A 24547-nucleotide genomic window follows, 5' to 3' on the forward strand; every position below is an offset into this window, starting at 1 on the left:
CTTTTTATCCTTCTCGAGGAGTTCAGTTAGAGGCTTTGCAACCTTGGAGAAATTCTCGACAAAGCGGCAACAATAGCTCGCTAGACCAAGAAAACTCCTAACTTGCTTAACCGATTCAGGTTGAGTCCAATCAAGGACGGCTTGAACTCTCTCGGGATTGACAGCAATACCCTTACCAGAGATTACGTGACCTAGATAGGTCACTTCTGGTAACCAAAATTCACATTTTGAAAACTTGGCATAAAGGCGATGCTCTCGAAGTTTCATCAATACCAGCCTTAGATGCTCGGCATGTTCCCGTTCGTTCTTCGAGTAGATGAGAATATCATCGAGGTATACCACGACGAATTTATCCAAATACTTCATGAAGATTGAATTCATCAGACGAGAGAAGGTGGCTGGGGCATTGGTTAAGCCGAAGGACATGACGGTGTACTCGTATTGGCCATAACGAGTAACAAAAGCCGTTTTTGGAATGTCCCCGTTCTTGATCTTGATTTGATGGTATCCCAACCTCAAATCCATTTTTGAGAAGACTGAGGATCCAGCAAGCTGATCATACAGGTCGTTGATCCTAGGGAGCGGATACTTGTTCTTTATGGTGACCAGATTCACTGGTCGATAATCTACAACCATCCGATCCGTTCCATCCTTCTTCTTGACGAAGAGGACGGGACAAGCCCAAGGAGAAGAGCTAGGACGAATGAAACCTTTATTCAAGGCCTCATCTAGTTGCTTCTTAAGTTCGGCTAGCTCCAGGGGTGCCATCTTATATGGTCTTCTGGCTATTGGAACAGTTCCCGGAACAAGATCTATTACGAACTCTACATCTCTGTCAGGTGGAATTCCTGGCAGTTCCTCTGGAAAAACATCCGGGAAGTCACGGACTACCGGAATGTCTTCAAGTTCCGGAAGGGGGTTGGTATTGAGGAAATAGAGTTGGCATTTGGCAACTCGAGTAGAGACATTGACTATCTCACCCGAGGGTTGGGTAAGCTGAACATTTCTAGAATGAGTATCAATCTTGGCATAGTGAGCTGACATCCAGTCCATACCCAAGATGATATTAATATCCGAAGATTTCAGGGCTATCAATGAGGCTAGAAAAACTAGCCTGTCTACTAGAATTTCATTGTCATAGGTTATCCTAGAAGTTTGCCACTTACTACCAGGAGTTTGGACAACCAATGGAATTGGCATATCACAGAAAGACATGTTATGCAACTGTGCATAGCTTTCTGAAATGAAGGTATGAGAAGACCCAGTGTCAAAAAGAACAAACGCTGGGTGATGATTAACAAGAAGCGTACCCAGTATGACGTCGGGATCCTCTACAGCTTCTTCTATTGAGACATAGTTCACACGGTCACGTGCAGGAGTTGGCTTCACATAGTAAGCTTTGCCCGACTTGCCTTGCCCGACGGACTTTCTGGGTTGCTTGGCACCCACATTTTGAGGACACTCACGGGAATAGTGCCCTGGTTCTCCACACTTGTAACAGATCACTTGGTTGGCACGTGGTGCAGCATTGCTAGCTGGACCACCATAAGTTTTTGCTGGAGGGTTGGACTGATTCGTCTGAGGCGCCACATAGGATGGCCTCGGAGTGTATCTTGGCGACAGAGAACTGTTTGGAACCCATAGCTTGCGTTTTGGAAACTCGGAACCAGATGACGAGCCAAAGTCACCGGAGTGCTTCTTTGTGGCTTCAAAGTCGGTATGACCAGTCTCGGCACTGATCGCCTTGTTAACCAGGGCTTGGAAGCTTGTACACTCGTGGAGGTGCAAATCTCGACGAAGCTGAGGGCTCAGACCCTTACGGAATCTTGCTTGCTTCATGGCATGAGTAGACACCTCCTCTGTTGCATAGCGGGCTAGGTTACCGAACTCGCGGCTATAGGCATCCACGGTCAACTTTCCCTGGGCGAATGCACAGAACTCCTCTCTCTTTCCATCCATCAGGCCCTCTGGAATATGGTGCAGACGGAAGGCTGCACTAAAGTCTGCCCATGTGGCTGCTGGTTCAGCAAGACGCATAGCTTCAAAGTTCTCCCACCACAAATTGGCGGGTCCTTCCAGAAAATACGCCGCAAAGGTCACCTTGTCGGCCTCAGAAACATTCGCAAAGCGAATCTTACGTGAGATACTGCACAGCCAATCATCAGCGTCGAGGGGATCGACGGAGTGATGGAACTTTGGAGGATTCAGCTTCACAAAGTAATTGAGGGACACTACAACATTCCTAGGCTGACGAGTCGTATTCTGCTCAATACGCTCCAACAGTCGGTTGGTCTCCCTTTTGTTTCTCTCTGCCTCAAGCATCACTTCCGCCAGAGAGGGCGGGTGAGGCAGGTCTTCCTGCGACGCTTGACTACCCTCGCCTTGCTCATGAGCAGGGGCACGGTTCAACCTGGTGAACTCCATCCTAACAAACAAACTCACAGCTTAGACCAATATCATTATCAATACTAGCTATGGATTAAGAATGCACTGAACGCATGGAATGCAGAAATGAATATCCGAACAACATGGTAACAAGCAACTGCTATATATACACCATGGTTCATACACACCCTTACACAGTTTAGTACAACCTTAACCGAAGAGAAAACTACTGAAATTATGAAACTACTCATGAGAGGCTTACAAGCTTCCTATACATTATTTATCTATGCCTCCGGAATTCATTTCACATCACAAGCATACTTCACAAGTCACACAGGACTGTGAATGTACGGCTACTACCATACTATCCTTCCACTCACGATTCAGGAATCCGCATAGAACATCTCATAAAGATTGCCTCCATGGCCTGGAAGCTCAACCTGCGGATCAGGAAATACTCTGGCCTGAGATCCCTGGGATCCGTAAGGACACGGATGTGGCCTTGGTCCCCTGACTGGTGGTAGTAGGGGTCCCCGAAGAGGGGTGACTCCTCCTATAACTGGCCAGTCAACATGGGCCGGAAGATGGTTTCTAACAGGGTTCAACATCTCCATATCTCCGTACCCTGTCTGGACTACCGGTGCCAGCTGCGTCAAAGCCGTCCATAGACGGGAACGTGTAGCATAAAGCTCCATGCGGAGAGCACGAGCATCCCTGTCTCTGTTCTCTAGCATCTCAGCAGTGGACTGCAATAGCAGATCCTCCATAGAGGAATCAAAATAGACCCCGCTGAGGTATCCCTCTTCACCAGGCTGAGAGGCAGGAACACAGCAGAACTCTGAGTTCTGCAGCAGTGCATGTCTCGCCCTCATAATGGTCAGCATTGAATAGGCAGCATCTTGTACTGTCATGTCAACAGAGACCCCCAATCCATAGGACCAATGGATTGGCTCCTCGGCTCCAAGGTAGTCTAGAAATACCCTAACAGTGCAGATATACTGGCTCTGGTTGAAGTCTCGGTACTGTTCCTCCACTGTGTACTCTGGGTACCAGCGGTAACCGCACACCGACATCACCCTGACCAGCATGGTCGTATGACCCGGCACATCAATGCACCTGGTCAGACGAACCACCTGACGAGAAGGATGGCCAGGAATATGAAAATAGAGAGTAATGCACAAGCATTAGAGCTCTGAATGCAAAAATTGGGTAGCATAACGGCTGTAAATGCTCCAAAACAATTTTGAGACAACCCAAAAATAGAATAGCGTATCCACTCAACTATCAAGTTCAATTCTCTGATCATCAAACTTACTTCCTTTTTCCTAGGGATAAAATAAACCCAAAAATCTCTCGACACATAGTCTTATAATCTACCGATCAGAAACACGAGCCTAGAAGAAGATGAGTAACCTAGTCCTTAATTCTCACAGAAAAGACGAGGATGACCAGAATAAAATAACTTGAGAAGGGAATAAGAGTCTTGTGTTCCCTTCCACAAACAATTCCCTTATATATAACTAAAGCAATTCTAGACTCAACTTCGACCAGTTTGGGCTTAGTAGTCCTACAGTCAGCCAGGCTCTGATACCAACGCTGTCGGGACCCCGATCCTAAGCCATATGAATCCAGCCTGTAACACATCGCACCTCTTTGCGGTCTCACGCACGGTTAACCCCACGGCTGCAGCCTTACCTTAGCCAGGACCGTTTGCGCCTTTGGCCTCGCGTATGCAATTGTGTCGCTAGCAATCCAATGACAAAGAACCCGGATCGACATGTCTAGTCATAAACCAAAGTGGCAGTTCCGCACACGGACAGGCATACATGACCCAGCAAAGCAGGTGTCGATCACCAGCGAATGTAGGCGAGTCGTAGCAAGCTACAAGGACTCCATTACATTGCGTGACATTTCCCCAAAGGGGACAGACACAGCAGCTAAGAAGGACACACGCTGGTCAACCAATGTGTCCGGAGCAGTAGCGAGCTACCATGGCTCGTTGGATCACAAAGGGGCATTTCCCTGTAAGGAATGCTACTAAAGTCTACGGCTAGGTAATCGAACCCCATACATATCAAGTACGACACACGTACGCATGTCATACCGATATGTATAGATACATCGATGGCATCACAACATAACCATAAACATACAAGCTTTATTTAAAAGGCTCGAAAGAGCCACACACATAATATTACACAGTAGGGGTCTCACGACCCATCATAACAGTCATTCAAGTTACAAGCCAGCGGAAGTAAATAAACTGTCTGATTACAGACAGATGAAACTAGAAGGCACGTGGCCTGACTATACTACAGACCCACCCTAGGGCCAGATCGTAGCTGGGATACCAGCTACTCGTCGTCGTCGATGTCTAGGAAGAACCCTCCGTTAGGGTCATTAACAACCTCTGCAACAAATATTAAGCAAACATGAGTACGTAGGTACTCAGCAAGACTTTAGGATAACTATCTACTCATGCAATGTATCAATAAGGAATTGTGGGGTTTCATGCGGAAAGCCAGCATTTGACGCGTGGCTAGACAACTTGCATTTTAAAACAATTTTTGACAACTTGATTTCTCGCACACGAGTCCACTAACACCACAACAATACTCCATCGTGGAATCATTCCGTCTCCATACGGCAATGCCGTCCATGACACTCACGCTTATCTTGACAATTTTATGAGTAGCCGTTGAAGTTATCTATGAACAACATATGTCCCCAAGTAGTCCATATCCGCGGACGAGGCTATTCGCATAGATCATAACCCTGCAGGGGTGTACTTCTTCACACACGCTCTCGCCACTTATCGCCATGTGCACGTCATGCACCTCGGCAACCTTCAAGCGGAAGCCCAGCGAGGGAGTCGGCCACGACCGTTAACCATGCTAATACTTAGTCCAGGTCTATCGCCTATCTGAGGGTAACCCGCACGGAAGTCCGGCCGAGGTTTCCGCCATGGCCCCAAACGATGTGCGCAGGGTTTCCAAGCCCACCATCCGGGTGCCACTTGGTACACCGTGCCACTGCCTACCGCATCACATCCCACCTCTCAGGTCAGCGCTATGCACGGCCTCCAGCATGACTATAAACACCAGAAACTACTTGCAACTCCTGGACCGAGTACCAAGCGATTAATAAGTCGAGAGGGTCAATTAAGTATCCCAACGTGTGGTAGTATCTAGTCTTGGATTACATACACGGAACTCAGTTCCTAAGGACGGTCCCAATGAAACAACCCGCCATGTACTCCTACATAGCCTTTCACCGGTCCCTTTACCAAATCAGGTTCAACACACAACCTTTACTTACTGAACACATTCTCACAATTCTGTTCATCTCCCAGATGACACACCATACACAACTCTAAGCATAGCATGCATGGCAGGATAAGGCACATCATGGCTCAAGCATCTACCAGGTATGCTAGGTTGCAAGGTTCAGCTATTTACTGTTACAAAGATAGGTCATGCAAAGGAAGTGGCTTCAACTAACGTGGCAAAAGCATTTGAAGCATTTGATCCTAATTCAATAAGTAAGTGCAGGAGCGAGAATATGGGATTTATCGGGATGATCAAAATTGTTGCTTGCGTTGTTGCTCAGAGGAGGGACAATATCCGTCAGTCGGATATTCAGTGGAATCCGGAGGAGTGGAGCCTACAGAAAGAAATGACAACAATCAATAAAAATCATATGCAACAAGATGATGCATGAGCATGGCATGAGGATGCAAGGTGGTATGCTAATATAGCTAACATTTATTAGGTTTGAAGTTGATCTGAATCAGATTCAAATATCACTTCAAACGAGGTATTCTCGAATACCATTTTAATTGATTCGACCTCATGCTCTGATCAACTTGTTTTTAACATGCATGGAAATGATATCTTAAGTTGCTGGTTGTGATTGAACAATGTTTGATCATAGCAATTGAAGTGGAATTCAAATAATTTTCAAATTCCATCTCCATAGCATTTATAAAATTTAAATTATTCATTATTCTACATGTTTGGTCCAGTAACATTTTCAAACAGTTTTGAAAATGACATATTAAGATTCCTTGGATTTTTCTGATACTTTTTCATATATAAATCCAAAACATCCAGAGGCTGGCCCCACGCGTCAGTGGCTCAGGCCGGCTGAGGTCCACCGGCGGCGAGGTCGTCCTCGCCGGCGGTGAGCCTACGACGACCACCAGTACGGCGGAGGGGCTCGGAAACGGTGCACAGGCGGCCAAACTCTGCACGGAGTGCACCAGAGGAACGACACGACTCCTGCGGGTTCATTTTTGCACTTAGCCGGGCTGATCTGGCCGGAGATGACGCCGGAGACGAGCTTGGCGACGGCCAAAGTTCGGGCGTCATCGGGGTCATCGAAACAAAGGGAGATACGCACGGGACTGAGCTCCTACGGCATCTACGCGACGGCCTGAAGCTGCTGGTGGCCTCAGAAGGACGAGCTGTTCACCGGAGGGCTACCAGCGACGAGCTCCCGCGGCAGATCTCGTCGGGCTCCGGTGAAATCAAGGCTAGAGGAAGGGATTGAAGGGGGAAACTTGGGGGAAAGCTCTGCAAGCTCACGGGGAGTGCTTTGGTGGCGCTAGCTTGCTCGGGGATGGCGTGGAGAGGGAGAACGCCGGCGATGAACTTCGGTGACCCGAGGAAGAAGATGACTGCGACTCGTCGTTTCACTGCGTCTCGGCGTCGGGCTCGTGGCTAGGAAGCTTTAGGGAGCTGCGGCGGTTCTATTGCGCGACTTAGGAGGGAAAGAGGTAGGCTAGAACGACGACGAGCTCGAGCTCTGCTCGGGCTCCAATGGCGGCAGTGGGGAACGAAGCAGAGGGGGAGAATGAGGAGAGGATGAGCTCGGGCACGCCTCGGGAGGGTTATCCCCTCGCGTGCCAGCGCAAAGCGGCGGCCAGGCAGGCGCGCAGGTGCGTGGCCGCGCCGGAGTACGCGGCGGCCACCTCCTGCTGCCCACTGCCGGGGGAGGCAGACGACAGGGAAGAAGCTGGGCCGGGCCAGGTGAGCGACACGTATGTGTTTCTTCCTTTTTTCTGTTTTGTTTTCTGTTTTACTAACTATTTTGGTTTGCTATTTATTTCAGCTCCAAAATAGTTTACCAAAAATATTTTGAACACACCAGAATATTTGTTGGAATATATCCAACCATTCCTGAAGTTTTCAGCATTTTTGAAAACTTAAAGTTTTTGAATTCAAATTTAAACTTGAATCCAGTAGCTTTTTGCATTTAAATAAAATGCCAAATGTGTTATGAAAATAGTTTTCTTCACTGCTTACTTGCTTCCATGAATTATCAGAAAAGTTGAACTTTTCTTGAGGCCATTTTGGGTTCTTTGATTTGAACAAGTTTATAATTTCTTTGAATTTGAGAAGTGGCTAGGGGTTTTGAGTTTTGCTTCACCACTTGCTTTGATCTTGTTGCAATATCCTTTGGTGCAATGCAAAGAAGATATGAGCACAATGATATACTTGATTAGGGTTCCAGGGATGTGACATCCTGGCATCCGGTGGTGTGGCCAGGAGGGGTAGACGCCAAGGTCCCTGGTGTCTGGGTGTGTGCACAGAAACCAGTAGGTTTCTACTAAATTGGCCAAGTGAGACGCCAGGGTCCCTAGCGTCTCGTGGTGTGGCCAGAGGGGCAGACGCCAGGGTCCCTGGCGTTTGGGTTTGTGCACTTATTCCAGCTGGTTAACATCAGTTTTGTGTGTGCGCAAAAAAGAAGCTAGTGTATGTCCAACTTTGTGCTCATCAATAAGTTCCCATACATAGTCTCGACAAAGATAAGTTCACCACACATTTGGGACACATACATAGTCTCGACAACGGTAATTTCACATACATAGTCACCACACATAAGTTCACGACTAGTTCATCGACGCGGTGCTCATTTTCTACTGAGTTGTACGTGGCCATTTTCCCTTCCTATCGTGTGCCTCGTCTTCTGCTTGTGCATCACGAGCCCTTGCAAGATTTCTTGCCCTTTCTTCTTTACGCGTCTCCTTCTCCTTGCACTTCTTCTCGTCCTCGCGCTTCTTACGCTCCTTCTTCTCCTTCTCATGATGCTCCCTCTCCTCCTCACGTGCTAAAGCTTCATTGAATAGGCATTGCCTCCACATGGCGTCTCGATGTTGGTCCTCTTGGACACGTTCTGGTACTTCTTGATCTATCCAAGTGAAGTACTTGCAAAGATGTGGAGGCGACTACATAATAGAAGTGTTTAAATTAGTATATAAGTCCAAACAAATTGAGAATATTAGGATATGACATCTCACATACAGGTGGTAGGTCATATGCGTTAGTTGGTCGTGCATGATCATGTGCGTAGTTGGGACACACGAAAAATCTTCTGCCTTCTGTCCATTCCTTTTTACGGTCAGTGGCCACCTTCACCTTGCAAACATCACCGCACCAACATTATGATCTTGGAACATCCTTTTCCTCGATCTTATCCAATTCGGCCTCTTTCCACGTCTTTGGCATGTCCTCTTGGTCGGCACATGGTGGCCTCGTCATGGAACCGGATGAAGCCATGCCTACAAAATGACTAATTGTTAGCAAAATACAACAAAAATATTACAAGATATTAGTGACTTGTATGAACAAAAATATTACAAGAAATCACATAATATACCATCTTTTATCAACCATCTCGATTAAGCAAATAACCAAATGTTGATCCATTATCAACATGTCCTCTACGACGAACACCACCTCTAGAACTTGTGCTTCCTCTACGACCACCACCACGACCTCTAAAACTTGTGCTTCCTCTACATCCACCAACAGGACCTCGAGAACTTGTGGTTCCTCTTTGGCCACCACCATCAGATCCTCGTCCACGACTTGTCCTATCTCTACTGCTACTGCTAGGAATGCCCCCATTCGATGTTTTCCTTTTTCTTGCATGCCCGCGTGTTGTGACGCCCTTCATCGCACACCCCGCAGTTGGTAGTATCAGGAGCCTCCATGAAATGACCGCTACCAAATTGATGCATGCCAGTGTATCTAGCAAGGTCATCCATATCACCCCTGAACCTCTTAGTTCTCCTTCTACCCTTGGTATCCACCATCAAAAGAGGGTTTGGCTTAATATGGGTTCCATGATACTCAAGCCATTGTGATTGGTCTAATAAAGGGTGAAACCGAGGATCCCATGTCAACCTAGTAGCTTCCACATGGAATTCTTGCACCTGCACGGTTTTCCCATCGCAAACTGCTATGTGTGCCGCCTTCGCCGCTGTTATCAAATGTGAGCATGGCCAATGATACTTACTAGGCCTCTCGCGCTGGCACCATCGTGTCTTGAGGTGCACCTCAAATGCAGCACCACCATATGAATGGTCATCTCGTGTTGTGCCACCTCGCTCGTCGACTTGATATTTCATTTCATTTCTGTCAAATGTGATAATTTGTTGTTGCGAAGGCTTAGTTGCTTGTAACTGAAGCCATTCATCAACCTTTGTCAGATAATCCATTTTCGCACCTATCCACTTGGCAGTCTCGTCCGAATGACTCTGAAAGTATTCATTAAGCTTGAAGAATGTATACTCCACTATTGTTGTCACAGGTAAGGAACGAGCTCCCTTGAGCACGTTGTCGAAACATTAAACCAAGTTGATCGTCATGTCGCCATACCGCCTTCCTCCATCATCATGATCCCGCGCCCACTTGTGCTTCTCACTGAAATTCCTGGTAAAGAATTATTTCCCCCTGTCGTTCACCGCTGCAAATAGTTTGTTGTACCGAGCATCGAAAGCTTGGGTGGTGAAGGCCACGCATACATGGGTAAGGTCTTTACTTAACTCCTTGCTCTTACATGCCCGGTGAAAGTTGGCCATGAAATGCCTCATGCACCATCTGTGGTAAAGCTTTGGACAGCCTGGAATAACAATGTCCACTGCCTTAAGTATGCCATGGTGCCGGTCTGATATGATGCATACCTCCCTACCAACAATCACCTTTTGCCGCACGTGATGCATGAACCACTCCCAGTTTTCTTGGTGCTCGGAAGGCACCAAAGCAAATGCAACTGGCAACACATTCTCGTTCGACGAGTGGGCCATCACTACCATTAGCGTGCCCTTGTATTTGCCGGTCAAGAAGGTGCCATGTGCAGACAAGACTGGACGACAATGCTTAAATGCTTCCTGATACGTCCATTTTGCATCATGCTTTCATGTTGATATTTATCGCTTTTTGGGCTGTTATTTCACTTCATGGTACAATACTTATGCCTTCTCTCTCTTATTTTGCAAGGTTTACATGAAGAGGTAGAATGCCGGCAGCTGGAATTCTGGCCTGAAAAAGGAGCAAGTTTGAGATACCTATTCTGCGCAACTCCCAAAGCCGTGAAAAACAACGTGGATTTTTTTTGGGATTTATAAAAAATGCCGGGCCGAAGAAGTGCCAGAAGGGCGCCAGCAGGAGGCCACAAGCGTGCTAGGCGCGGCCTCCCCCTGGCCGCGCCTAGGGGGCTTGTGAGCTCCCTACTAGCCCACTGGCCCCCTCATTTGCTACAAGAAGGGTTCGGTCTGAAAAAAATCAAGAGGAGGCTTTTCGAAAGATTCGCCGCCGCCACGAGGCGGAACTTGAGTAGAACCAATCTAGAGCTCCGGCAGGACGATCCTGCCGGTGAAACTTCCCTCCCGGAGGGGGAAATCATCGCCATCGTCATCACCAACACTCCTCTCGCTGGAGGGGACTCGTCACCATCAACATCTTCATCAGCACCATCTCATCTTCAAACCCTAGTTCATCTCTTGTAACCAATCTCCGTCTCGTGACTCCGATTGGTACTTGTAAGGTTGCTAGTAGTGTTAATTACTCCTTGTAGTTGATGCTAGTTGGATTACTTGGTGGAAGATCATATGTTCAGATCCTTGATGCTACTCATTACCTCTCTGGTCATGAATATGATTATGCTTTGTGAGTAGTTACTTTTGTTCCTGGGGACATGGGATAAGTCATGCTATAAGTAGTCATGTGAATTTGGTATTCGTTCAATATTTTGATGTGTTGTATGTTGTTTTTCCTCTAGTGGTGTTATGTGAACATTGACTACATAACACTTCACCATTATTTGGGCCTAGAAGAAGGCATTGGGAAGTAGTAAGTAGATGATGGGTTGCTAGAGTGACAGAAGCTTAAACCCTAGTTTATGTGTTGCTTCGTAAGGGGCTGATTTGGATCCACTAGTTTAATGCTACCGTTAGACTTTGTCTTAATTCTTCTTTCGTAGTTGCAGATGCTTGCGAGAGGGGTTACTCATAAGTGGGATGCTTGTCCAAGTAAGGGCAGTACCCAAGCGCTGGTCCACCCACATATCAAACTATCAAAGTAGCGAACGCAAATCATATGAACATGATGAAAACTAGCTTGACAGAATTTCCCATGTGTCCTCGGGAGCGTTTTACCTCCTATAAGACTTTGTCCAGGCTTGTCCCTTGCTACAAAAGGGATTGGGGCACTTTGCTGCACCGTTGTTACTTTTGTTACTTGCTACTTGCTATGAATCATCTCACCACACAACTACTTGTTACCAATAATGTCAGTGCTTGCAGATATTACCTTGCTGAAAACCACTTGTCAGATCCTTCCGCTCCTCGTTGGGTTCGACACTCTTACTTATCGAAAGGACTATGATAGATCCCCTATACTTGTGGGTCATCAAGACTCTTTTCTGGCGCCGTTGCCGGAGACTGAAGCGCCTTTGGCAAGGAAACATTCATATAGTGTGCTGAAATTTATTGTCACTTGTCACTATGGAAACTAATCCTTTGAGGAGCTTGTTCGGGGTATCTTCACCTCGAGCGGAAGCACAAAGAGTTGCTCCTCAACCTGCTGCACCTATTGAAAATATTTGCTTTGAATTTCCTTCGGGTATGCTTGAGAAACTGCTGGCTAATCCTTTTACACGAGATGGAACATCACATCCAGACTTGCATCTAATCTATGTAGATGAATTTTGTGGTTTATTTAAGCTTGCAGGTTTGCCCAAGGATGAGGTCAAGAATAAGGTATTTCCCTTATCTTTGAGGGATAAGGCGTTGACATGGTATAGGCTATGCGATGATACTGGATCATGGAACTACAATCGGTTGAAATTGGAATTTCATCAAAAGTTTTATCCTATTCATTTAGTACATCGTGATCGGAATTATATTTATAATTTTTCGCCTCGTGACAGAGAAAGCATCACTCAAGCTTGGGGAGGCTTAAATCAATGTTATATTCATGCCCCAACCATGAGCTTTCGAGAGAAATTATTATTCAGAACTTCTATGCTCGGCTTTCTCATGATGATCGCACCATGCTTGACACTTATTGTACCAGTTCTTTTATGAAGAGATATATTGACTTCAAATGGAATTTATTGGAGAGAATTAAACGCAACTCTGAAGATAGGGAGCTTGATGAAGGTAAGGAGTCAGGTATGAATTTCAAGTTTGATTGCGTTAAATCCTTTGCTGAAACAAATACTTTTTGTGATTTTAGCGTTAAGTATGGACTTGACTCTGAGATAATAGCTTCATTGTGTGAATCATTTGCTGCTCATATTGATCTCCCCAAAGAGAAGTGGTTTAAATATCATCCTCCCTTAGAAGTCAATGTAGTTAAACCCAATCCAGTTGAAGAGAAAGTCATTGCCTATAATGATCCTATTGTTCCTAGTGCTTACATTAGAAACCACCTTTCCGTGTTAGGATAAAGGATCATTCAAAAGCTTCAACTGTGATACGTAGAGGCTACATTAGAACACCTACACCCCCTAAGCAAATTAGAGTTGAACCTAGCATTGCTATTATCAAAGATCTCCTTTCCGACAATGTTGATGGCCATGATATTCACTTCTGTGAAGATGTTGCTAGAATTGCTAAACCTCACGCTAGAGACAAACATAGGCCTGTTGTTGGCATGCCTGTTGTTTCTGTTAAGATAGGAGATCATTGTTATCATGGTTTATGTTACGTGGGTTCTAGTGTTAGTGCAATACCTCAATCCTTATATGATGAAATCAAAGACGAGATTGAACCTGTTGAGATAGAACCTATTGATGTCACTATTCAGCTTGCCAATAGAGATACTATCTGCCCTGTGGGAATTGTTAGGGATGTTGAAGTCTTGTGTGGTAAAACAAAGTATCCTGCTGATTTCCTCGTTCTTGCTACCACCCAAGATAGCTTTTGTCCCATCATATTTGGCAGACCTTTTCTCAATACCGTCAATGCTCATATTAACTGTGAGAAGCAAATTGTCACTGTTGGCTTTGAAGGCGTGTCACATGAGTTCAACTTCTCCAAGTTTGGTAGACAACCTCATGAAAAGGAGTTGCCTAGTAAGGACGAAACTATTGCCTTAGCCTCTATTGTCGTGCCTCCTACTTATCCCTTAGAGCAATACTTGCTTGAGCATGAAAATGATATGCATATGGATGAAAGAGATGAGATAGATAGAGTTGTCTTAGAACAATATCCTATCCTTAAGAATAATTTGCCTCTTGAACTGCTTGGGGATACACCCCCACCAAAGGGTGATCCTGTGTTCGAGCTTAAACAGTTGCCTAATACTCTTAAGTATGCTTATCTTGATGAAAAAGAGATATATCCTGTTATTATTAATGCTAGCCTCTCAGAGCATGAAGAAAAGAAGTCACTAAAAACTCTAAGGGAGCATCGTGCTGCTATTGGATATACTCTTGATGATCTTAAGGGCATTAGTCCCACTCTATGCTAGCACAAGATTAAAACTAATCCTGATTCCAAACCAGTTGCTGATCATCAAAGGAGATTAAATCCTAAGATGAAAGAGGTAGTAAGAAAAGAAATACTAAAGCTCTTGGAAGCGGGTATTATCTATCCTGTTGCTCATAGTGATTGGGTGAGTCCGGTGCATTGCGTCCCTAAGAAGGGAGGCATTACCGTTGTCCCTAATGATAAGGATGAATTGATCCCACAGAGGATTATTACTGGCTATAGGATGGTGATCGATTTTAGGAAATTGAATAAAGACACTAGGAAAGATCATTACCCTTTGCCTTTTATTGACCAAATGCTAGAAAGACTGTCTAAACACACACACTTCTGCTTTCTAGACGGTTATTCTGGTTTCTCCCAAATACCAGTTGCACAAGCTGATCAGGAGAAAACCACTTTCACATGCCCTTTCGGTACCTTTGCTTATAGATGTATGCCTTTTGGCTTATGTAATGCACCTGCCACCTTTCAAAGATGTATGATGGCTATATTCTTTGACTTTTGTGAAAAGATTGCTGAGGTTTTCATGGATGACTTCTCTGTTTACGGGTCTTCTTTTGATGATTGCTTCAGCAACCTTGATCGAGTCTTGCAGAGATGTAAAGACACCAACCTTGTCTTGAATTGGGAGAAGTGCCACTTTATGGTTAATGAAGGCATTGTCCTAGGACATAAAATTTCTGAAAGAGGTATTGAAGTCGATAAGGCTAAGGTTGATGCGATCGAGAAAATGCCATACCCCATAGATATCAAAGGTATAAGAAGTTTCCTTGGTCATGATGGTTTCTATAGGAGGTTCATTAAAGATTTCTCTAAGATTTCTAGGCCTCTTACCAATATCTTGCAAAAGGATATTCCTTTTGTCTTTGACGATGATTGTGAGGAATCCTTCCAAATACTTAAGAAGGCCTTAATAACTGCACCTATTGTTCAACCACCTGATTGGAACTTACCTTTTGAAATCACGTGTGATGCTGGTGATTATGCTGTTGGTGCTGTCCTAGGGCAAAGAGTTGATAAGAAGTTGAATGTTATTCACTATGCTAGTAAAACTCTAGACAGTGCCCAAAGAAACTATGCTACTACGGAAAAGGAATTTTTAGCAGTCGTGTTTGCATGTGAAAAGTTCAGGTCTTACATAGTTGATTCCAAAGTCACTATTCACACTGATCACGCTTCTATTAAATATCTCATGGAGAAGAAAGATGCTAAACCTAGAATTATCAGATGGGTTCTCTTGCTACAAGAATTTGATTTGCACGTTGTCGACAGGAAGGGTGCTGATAACCCCGTAGGAGATAACTTCTCTAGGTTGGAGAACGTTCTTGATGACCTGCAACCTATTGATGATAGCTTTCCCGATGAGCAACTGAATGTCATCAAATACTTCCTGTAGTGCACCGTGGTATGCTGATTATGCAAATTATATCGTTGCCAAATATATACCACCTAGTTTGACATACCAGCAAAAGAAGAAATTCTTCTTTGACTTGAGACATTACTTTTGGGATGATCCTCACCTTTATAAGGAATGAGTAGATGGTGTTATTAGACGTTGTGTACCTAAACATGAACAGGGACAGATCCTACAGAAGTGTCACTCCGAGGCCTACAGAGGACATCATGCGGGAGATAGGACTGCACACAAGGTATTGTAATCAGGTTTCTATTAGCCCACTCTCTTCAAGGATGCCCGTAAGTTTGTCTTGTCTTGTGACGAATGTCAAAGAATAGGTAATATTGGTAAACGTCAGGAAATGCCTATGAACTATTCACTTGTCATTGAACCATTTGATGTTTGGGGCTTTGATTATATGGGACCTTTTCCAAAATCCAACGGGTATACTCACATCCTAGTTGTTGTTGATTGCGTCACTAAGTGGGTAGAAGCTATCCCCACTAATAGTGTTGATCACAACACCTCTATCGGGATGCTTAAAGAAGTTATTTTCCCTAGATTTGGAGTCCCTAGATATCTAATGACCGACGGTGGTTCACATTTCATTCATGGTGCTTTCCATAAAACGCTTGCTAAGTACGATGTCAACCATAGAATTGCGTCTCCCTATCACCCTCAGTCCAGTGGTCAAGTAGAGCTAAGCAATAGACAGATTAAACTGATTCTGCAAAAGACTGTCAACAGGTCTAGATGATGCACTGTGGGCTTATAGAACTTCCTATAAGAATCCCATGGGCATGTCTCTGTACAAAATGGTGTACGGTAAATCATGTCAATTACCTCTTAACCTAGAGTATAAAGCTTATTGGGCAATCAAAGAGCTCAACTTTGATTTCAAACTTGCTGGTGAGAAGAGGTTATTTGATATTAGCTCGCTTGATGAGTGGAGAACTCAGGCATATGAGAATGCTAAGTTGTTCAAAGAAAAGGTTAAGAGGTGGCATGATAAAAGGATACAAAAGCGTGAGTTCAATGTAGGTGATTATGTCTTGCTATATAATTCTCGTTTAAGATTTTTTGCACGGAAGCTTCTCTCTAAATGGGAAGGTCCCTATATTGTTGAGGAAGTATATCGTTCGGTGCTATCAAGATCAACAACACGGAAGGTAATTGTCGGAGAGTGGTAAATGGGCAGAGAATCAAGCATTATATCTCAGGTACTCCCATAAATGTTGAAAGCAATATTATCAATACCATAACTTCGGAGGAATACCTAAGGGATATTTATCAGCCTATTTCAGACTCCAAAAATGAAGTGGTATGTGTTTCGGTAAGTAAACAGACTCCAAAACTTTTCCAGTAGGATTTTTTCTCTGTTTTGGAATATTTAGAAAAATAGAAAAATTGGAAGTAGTCCGGAAAAAGCACGAGGAGGCGACAAGCCTACCAGGCGCGGGCCACCCCCTTGGCCGCGCCTGGGGGGCTTGTGGCCACCTCGTGTGCCTCCCGGACTCTGTTTTCTTGCGGAGTACTCCTTCTCGTCTAGAAAATATCATTATATATTTTCCCGAAAGGTCTGATCCTCGTATCACGCAAGTTTCCTCTGTTTTCGTTTCGAGCCTGTTTCTGCTGCAGATCTAGATCGCTATGGCTTCCCCAAAAGCTCCGAAGGACAAGATCTTCGAGAAGGTCATCAATCCCTACCTCGCGGGAGTGCTGCAACACCCTCAATCTATCGAGATGCGTGAGGGGATGTTGCACATCCGTGACGTTGAGGGGCCAAGAAGACCGGAAGCATGGAGGCGAGGCGGAGGCGAGGCTCGAAGCAATGGAGCAACAGGTCTTCAAGTGCCAAGGGATGGTGGAGCGTGGACTCAACGCCAACCACATGATGATCACGGAGTTCACCAACAAGCACAAGATGGACGCCAATAACATTGGGAAGCACCTCTCCAGGCTCTATGACATAATTGATCATCTCCAAGCCCAGATCTATGACCTGCAGAACCAAAACTGTGAGTATGAGTATAGATTTAAATCAACACGGTTGGCTGCAGATTTGAGGATTCCGGAGACTCGGTCATCTTTCCATGATGGAGCACCTATGCCTTGGAAGACGGAGGATCATGTTGGGGAACGTCGCATGGGAAACAAAAATTTTCCTACGCGCACGAAGACCTATCATGGTGATGTCCATCTACGAGAGGGGATGAGTGATCAACGTACCCTTGTAGATCGTACAGCAGAAGCGTTAGTGAACGCGGTTGATGTAGTGGAACGTCCTCACGTCCCTCGATCCGCCCCGCGAACAATCCCGCGATCAGTCCCATGATCTAGTACCGAACGGACGGCACCTCCGCGTTCAGCACACGTACAGCTCAACGATGATCTCGGCCTTCTTGATCCAGCAAGAGAGGCAGAGAGGTAGAAGAGTTCTCCAGCAGCGTGACGGCGCTCCGGAGGTTGGTGATGACCTTGTCTCAGCAGGGCTCCGCCCGAGCTCCGCAGAAACGCGATCTAGAGGAAAAACCGTGGAGGTATGTGGTCGGGCTGCCGTGGAAAAGTCGTCTCAAATCAGCCCTAAAACCTCCGTATGTATAGGTGGGAGGGAGGGGACCTTGCCTTGGAGCCCAAAGGGGGTCGGCCGAGTCCAAGGGGGAAGGCTCCCCCCCCAAACCGAGTTGGACTTGGTGTGGTGGGTGGGAATCCTTCCTTCCCTTCCCACCTCCTTTTTTTTTCTTTTCTCTTTGATTTTCTTTCCTAGGCGCATAGGACCCTTTTGGGCTGCCCCACCAGCCCACTAAGGGCTGGTGCGCCACCCTCATGGCCTATGGGCTTCCCCGGGGTGGGTTGCCCCCCCCCCCCCGGTGAACTCTTGGAACTCATTCGTCATTCCCGGTACATTCCCGGTAACTCCGAAAACCTTCCGGTAATCAAATGAGGTCATCCTATATATCAATCTTTGTTTCCGGACCATTCCGGAAACCCTCGTGACTTCCGTGATCTCATCCGGGACTCCGAACAACATTCGGTAACCAACCATATAACTCAAATACGCATAAAACAACGTCGAACCTTAAGTGTGCAGACCCTGCGGGTTCGAGAACTATGTAGACATGACCCAAGAGACTCCTCGGTCAATATCCAATCGTGGGACCTGGATGCCCATATTGGATCCTACATATTCTACGAAGATCTTATCGTTTGAACCTCAGTGCCAAGGATTCATATAATCCCGTATGTCATTCCCTTTGTCCTTCGGTATGTTACTTGCCCGAGATTCGATCGTCAGTATCCGCATACGTATTTCAATCTCGTTTACCGGCAAGTCTCTTTACTCGTTCCGTAATACAAGATCCCGCAACTTACACTAAGTCACATTGCTTGCAAGGCTTGTGTGTGATGTTGTATTACCGAGTGGGCCCCGAGATACCTCTCCGTCACACGGAGTGACAAATCCCAGTCTTGATCCATACTAACTCAACTAACACCTTCGGAGATACCTGTAGAGCATCTTTATAGTCACCCAGTTACGTTGCGACGTTTGATACACACAAAGCATTCCTCCGGTGTCAGTGAGTTATATGATCTCATGGTCATAGGAATAAATACTTGACACGCAGAAAACAGTAGCAACAAAATGACACGATCAACATGCTACGTCTATTAGTTTGGGTCTAGTCCATCACGTGATTCTTCTAATGACGTGATCCAGTTATCAAGCAACAACACCATGTTCATAATCAGAAGACACTAACTATCTTTGATCAACTGACTAGCCAACTAGAGGCTTGCTAGGGACGGTGTTTTGTCTATGTATCCACACATGTAAATGAGTCTTCATTCAATACAATTATAGCATGGATAATAAACGATTATCTTGATACAGGAATTATAATAATAACTATATTTATTATTGCCTCTAGGGCATAATTCCAACAGTCTCCCACTTGCACTAGAGTCAATAATCTAGCCCTCACATCATCATGTGAATTACATTGTAATAAATCTAACACCCATACAGTTCTGGTGTTGATCATGCTTTGGCCGTGGAAGAGGTTTAGTCAGCGGGTCTGCTACATTCAGATCCGTGTGCACTTTGCATATATTTACGTCCTCTCCCTCGACGTAGTCGCGGATGAGGTTGAAGCGTCGCTTGATGTGTCTGGTCTTCTTGTGAAACCGTGGTTCCTTTGCTAAGGCAATGGCACCCGTGTTGTCACAGAACAAGGTTATTGGATTCAGTGCGCTTGGCACCACTCCAAGATCCGTCATGAACTGCTTCATCCAGACACCCTCCTTAGCCGCCTCCGAGGCAGCCATGTACTCCGCTTCACATGTAGAATCTGCTACGACGCTTTGCTTGGAACTGCACCAGCTTACCGCACCCCCATTAAGAATAAATACGTATCCGGTTTGCGACTTAGAGTCGTCCGGATCTGTGTCAAAGCTTGCATCGACGTAACCTTTTACGGCGAGCTCTTCGTCACCTCCATACACGAGAAACATCTCCTTAGTCCTTTTCAGGTACTTCAGGATATTCTTGACCGCTGTCCAGTGATCCACTCCTGGATTACTCTGGAACCTACCTGCCATACTTATGGCCAGGCTAACATCCCGTCTAGTGCACAGCATTGCATACATGATAGAACCTATGGCTGCAGCATAGGGGACGGAGCGCATATGCTCTCTATCTTCATCAGTTGCTGGGCACTGAGTCTTACTCAATCTCGTACCTTGTAAAACTGGCAAGAACCCTTTCTTGGACTGTTCCATTTTGAACCTCTTCAAAACTTTATCAAGGTATGTGCTTTGTGAAAGTCCTATCAGGCGTTTTGATCTATCCCTATAGATCTTAATGCCTAGAATGTGATCAGCTTCTCCTAGGTCCTTCATAGAGAAACTTTTATTCAAGTAATCCTTTATGCTCTCCAAAAACTCCACGTTGTTTCCAATCAGCAATATGTCATCCACATATAATATTAGAAACGCCACAGAGCTCCCACTCACTTTCTTGTAAATACAAGATTCTCCAACCACTTGTATAAACCCAAATGCTTTGATCACCTCATCAAAGCGTTTGTTCCAACTCCGAGATGCTTGCACCAGTCCATAAATGGATCGCTGGAGCTTGCACACCTTGTTAGCATTCTTAGGATCGACAAAACCTTCGGGTTGCATCATATACAATTCTTCCTTAAGGAAACCGTTAAGGAACGCCGTTTTGACATCCATCTGCCAGATTTCATAATCGAAAAATGCAGCTATTGCTAACATGATTCTAACGGACTTAAGCATCTGTACAGGTGAGAATGTCTCATTGTAGTCAACTCCTTGAACTTGTGAAAAACCCTTTGCCACAAGTCGAGCTTTATAAACGGTCACATTGCCGTCAGCGCCCGTCTTCCTCTTAAAGATCCATTTGTTCTGAATAGCCTTGCGGCCCTCAGGTAGTACTTCCAAAGTCCACACTTTGTTCTCATACATGGATCCTATCTCGGACTTCATGGCTTCTAGCCATTTGTTGGAATCTGGGCCCATCATTGCTTCTTCATAATTTGCAGGTTCATTGTTGTCTAACAACATGATTGATAAGACGGGATTACCGTACCACTCTGGAGCAGCACGTGGTCTCGTCGACCTGCGTGGTTCGACAGAAACTTGAACTGGAGTTTCATGATCATCATCATTAACTTCCTCCTCAACCGGCGTCGCAACGACAGAGGTTTCCCCTTGCCCTGCGCCACCATCCAGAGGGATGAGAGGTTCGACAACCTCGTCAAGTTCTATCTTCCTCCCACTCAATTCTCTCGAGAGAAACTCCTTCTCGAGAAAAGCTCCGTTTTTAGCAACAAACACTTTGCCCTTGGATTTGAGATAGAAGGTGTACCCAACTGTCTCTTTTGGGTAACCTATGAAGACACACTTTTCCGCTTTGGGTTCCAGCTTTTCAGGCTGAAGCTTTTTGACATAAGCATCACATCCCCAAACTTTAAGAAACGACAACTTTGGTCTTTTGCCATACCACAGTTCGTATGGTGTCGTCTCAACGGATTTTGATGGTGCCCTATTTAAAGTGAATGCAGCTGTTTCTAATGCATAACCCCAAAACGATAACGGCAAATCAGTAAGAGACATCATAGATCGCACCATCTCTAATAGAGTACGATTACGACGTTCGGACACACCATTACGCTGTGGTGTTCCAGGCGATGTTAACTGTGAAACAATTCCACATTGTTTTAAGTGAGTACCAAACTCGAAACTCAGATATTCACCCCCACGATCAGACCGTAGGAACTTGATCTTCTTGTTATGATGATTTTCCACCTCACTCCGAAATTGCTTGAACTTTTCAAATGTTTCAGACTTGTGCTTCATCAAGTAGACATAACCATATCTACTCAAATCGTCAGTGAAGGTGAGAAAATAACGATATCCACCGTGTGCCTCCACGCTCATCGGACCACACACATCGGTATGTATGATTTCCAACAAGTCACTTGCACGCTCCATTGTTCCGGAGAACGAAGTCTTAGTCATCTTGCCCATGAGGCATGGTTCGCACGTGTCAAGTGAATCAAAGTCAAGTGACTCCAAAAGTCCATCAGCATGGAGTTTCTTCATGCGCTTTACACCAATATGACCTAAGCGGCAGTGCCACAAAAATATGGCGCTATCATTGTTAACTCTTACTCTTTTGGTCTCAATGTTATGTATATGCGTATCGCTATCAAGATCCAATATGAACAATCCTCTCACATTAGGTGCATGACCATAAAAGATGTTACTCATAGAAATAGAACAACCATTATTCTCTGACTTAAAAGAGTAACCGTCTCGCAATAAACAAGATCCAGATATAATGTTCATGCTCAACGCAGGCACTAAATAACAATGATTTAAGTTCATCACTAATCCTGATGGTAACTGAAGTGAAACTGTGCCGACGGCGATTGCATCAACCTTGGAACCATTTCCTACGCGCATCGTCACTTCATCTTTCGCCAGCCTTCGTCTATTCTGCAGTTCCTGTTTCGAGTTGCAAATATGAGCAACAGAACCGGTATCGAATACCCAGGCACTACTACGAGAGCCGGTTAAGTACACATCAATAACATGTATATCAAATATACCTGATTTTTCTTTGGCCGCCTTCTTATCTGCCAGATACTTGGGGCAATTGCGCTTCGAGTGACCCATACCCTTGCAATAGTAACACTCCGTTTCAGGCTTAGGTCCAGCTTTGGGTTTCTTCGTCGGATTGGCAACAGGCTTGCCGCTCTTCTTTGAATTACCCTTCTTGCCTTTGTCGTTTCTCTTGAAACTAGTGGTCTTATTCACCATCAACACTTGATGTTCTTTACGGAGTTCAGACTCTGTGACTTTCAGCATCGCAAACAACTCGCCGGGTGACTTGTTCATCCCTTGCATGTTGTAGTTCAACACAAAGCCTTTATAGCTTGGCGGCCGTGATTGAAGGATTCTGTCAGTGATAGCCTCTTGCGGGAGTTCAATCCCCAGCTCAGCTAGACGGTTTGAGTACCCAGACATTTTGAGCACATGTTCACTGACAGACGAGTTCTCCTCCATCTTGCAAGCATAGAATTTACCGGAGGTCTCATACCTCTCGATCTGGGCGTTCTTCTGAAAGATAAACTTCAACTCCTGGAACATCTCAAATGCTTCATGACGCTCAAAGCGACGTTGAAGTCCTGGTTCTAAGCCATACAAAACTGCACATTGAACTATTGAGTAGTCCTCCTTACGTGCTAACCAAGCGTTCTTAACATCCTGATCAGCCGTAGCGGGTGGTTCATCTCCTAGCGCAACATTAAGGACATAATCCTTCTTCCCAACTTGTAAGATTAGCTTAAGATTATGAGCCCAGTCTACAAAGTTGCTTCCATCATCTTTCAACTTAGCTTTCTCTAGGAACGTATTAAAATTCAGGATGACTGTAGCATGAGCCATGATCTACAACACAAATATATTCAACGTGGACTTAGACTATGATCAAGATAATTAGAGTTTAACTTAATCAAATTATTCGCTAAACTCCCACTCAAAAAGTACATCTCTCTAGTCATTTGAGTGGTTCATGATCCACTTACACTAGCTCAAGTCCGATCATCACGTGAGTTGAGTATAGTTTCAGTGGTAAGCATCCCTATGCTAATCATATCATCTATATGATTCATGATCGACCTTTCGGTCTCATGTGTTCCGAGGCCATGTCTGCACATGCTAGGCTCGTCAAGCTTAACCCGAGTGTTCCGCGTGCGCAACTGTTTTGCACCCGTTGTATGTGAACGTTGAGTCTATCACACCCGATCATCACGTGGTGTCTCGAAACGATGAACTGTAGCAACGGTGCACAGTCGGGGAGAACACAATTTCGTCTTGAAATTTTAGTGAGAGATCACCTCATAATGCTACCGTCGTTCTAAGCAAAATAAGGTGCATAAAAGGATTAACATCACATGCAATTCATAAGTGACATGATATGGCCATCAACACGTGCTTCTTGATCTCCATCACCAAAGCACCAGCACGATCTTCTTGTCACCGGCGCCACACCATGATCTCCATCAACGTGTTGCCATCGGGGTTGTCGTGCTACTCATGCTATTACTACTAAAGCTACATCCTAGCAAAATAGTAAACGCATCTGCAAGCACAAACGTTAGTATAAAGACAACCCTATGGCTCCTGTCGGTTGCCGTACCATCGACGTGCAAGTCGATATTTTCTATTATAACATGATCATCTCATACATCCAATATATCACATCACATCGTTGGCCATATCACATCACAAGCATACCCTGCAAAAACAAGTTAGGCGTCCTCTAATTTTGTTGTTGCAAGTTTTACGTGGTGACCATGGGTATCTAGTAGGATCGCATCTTACTTACGCAAACACCACAACGGAGATATATGAGTTGCTATTTAACCTCATCCAAGGACCTCCTCGGTCAA

The sequence above is a fragment of the Hordeum vulgare genome, chromosome 3H, assembly GCF_904849725.1.
Source record: "Hordeum vulgare subsp. vulgare chromosome 3H, MorexV3_pseudomolecules_assembly, whole genome shotgun sequence".
Taxonomy (NCBI): domain Eukaryota; kingdom Viridiplantae; phylum Streptophyta; class Magnoliopsida; order Poales; family Poaceae; genus Hordeum; species Hordeum vulgare.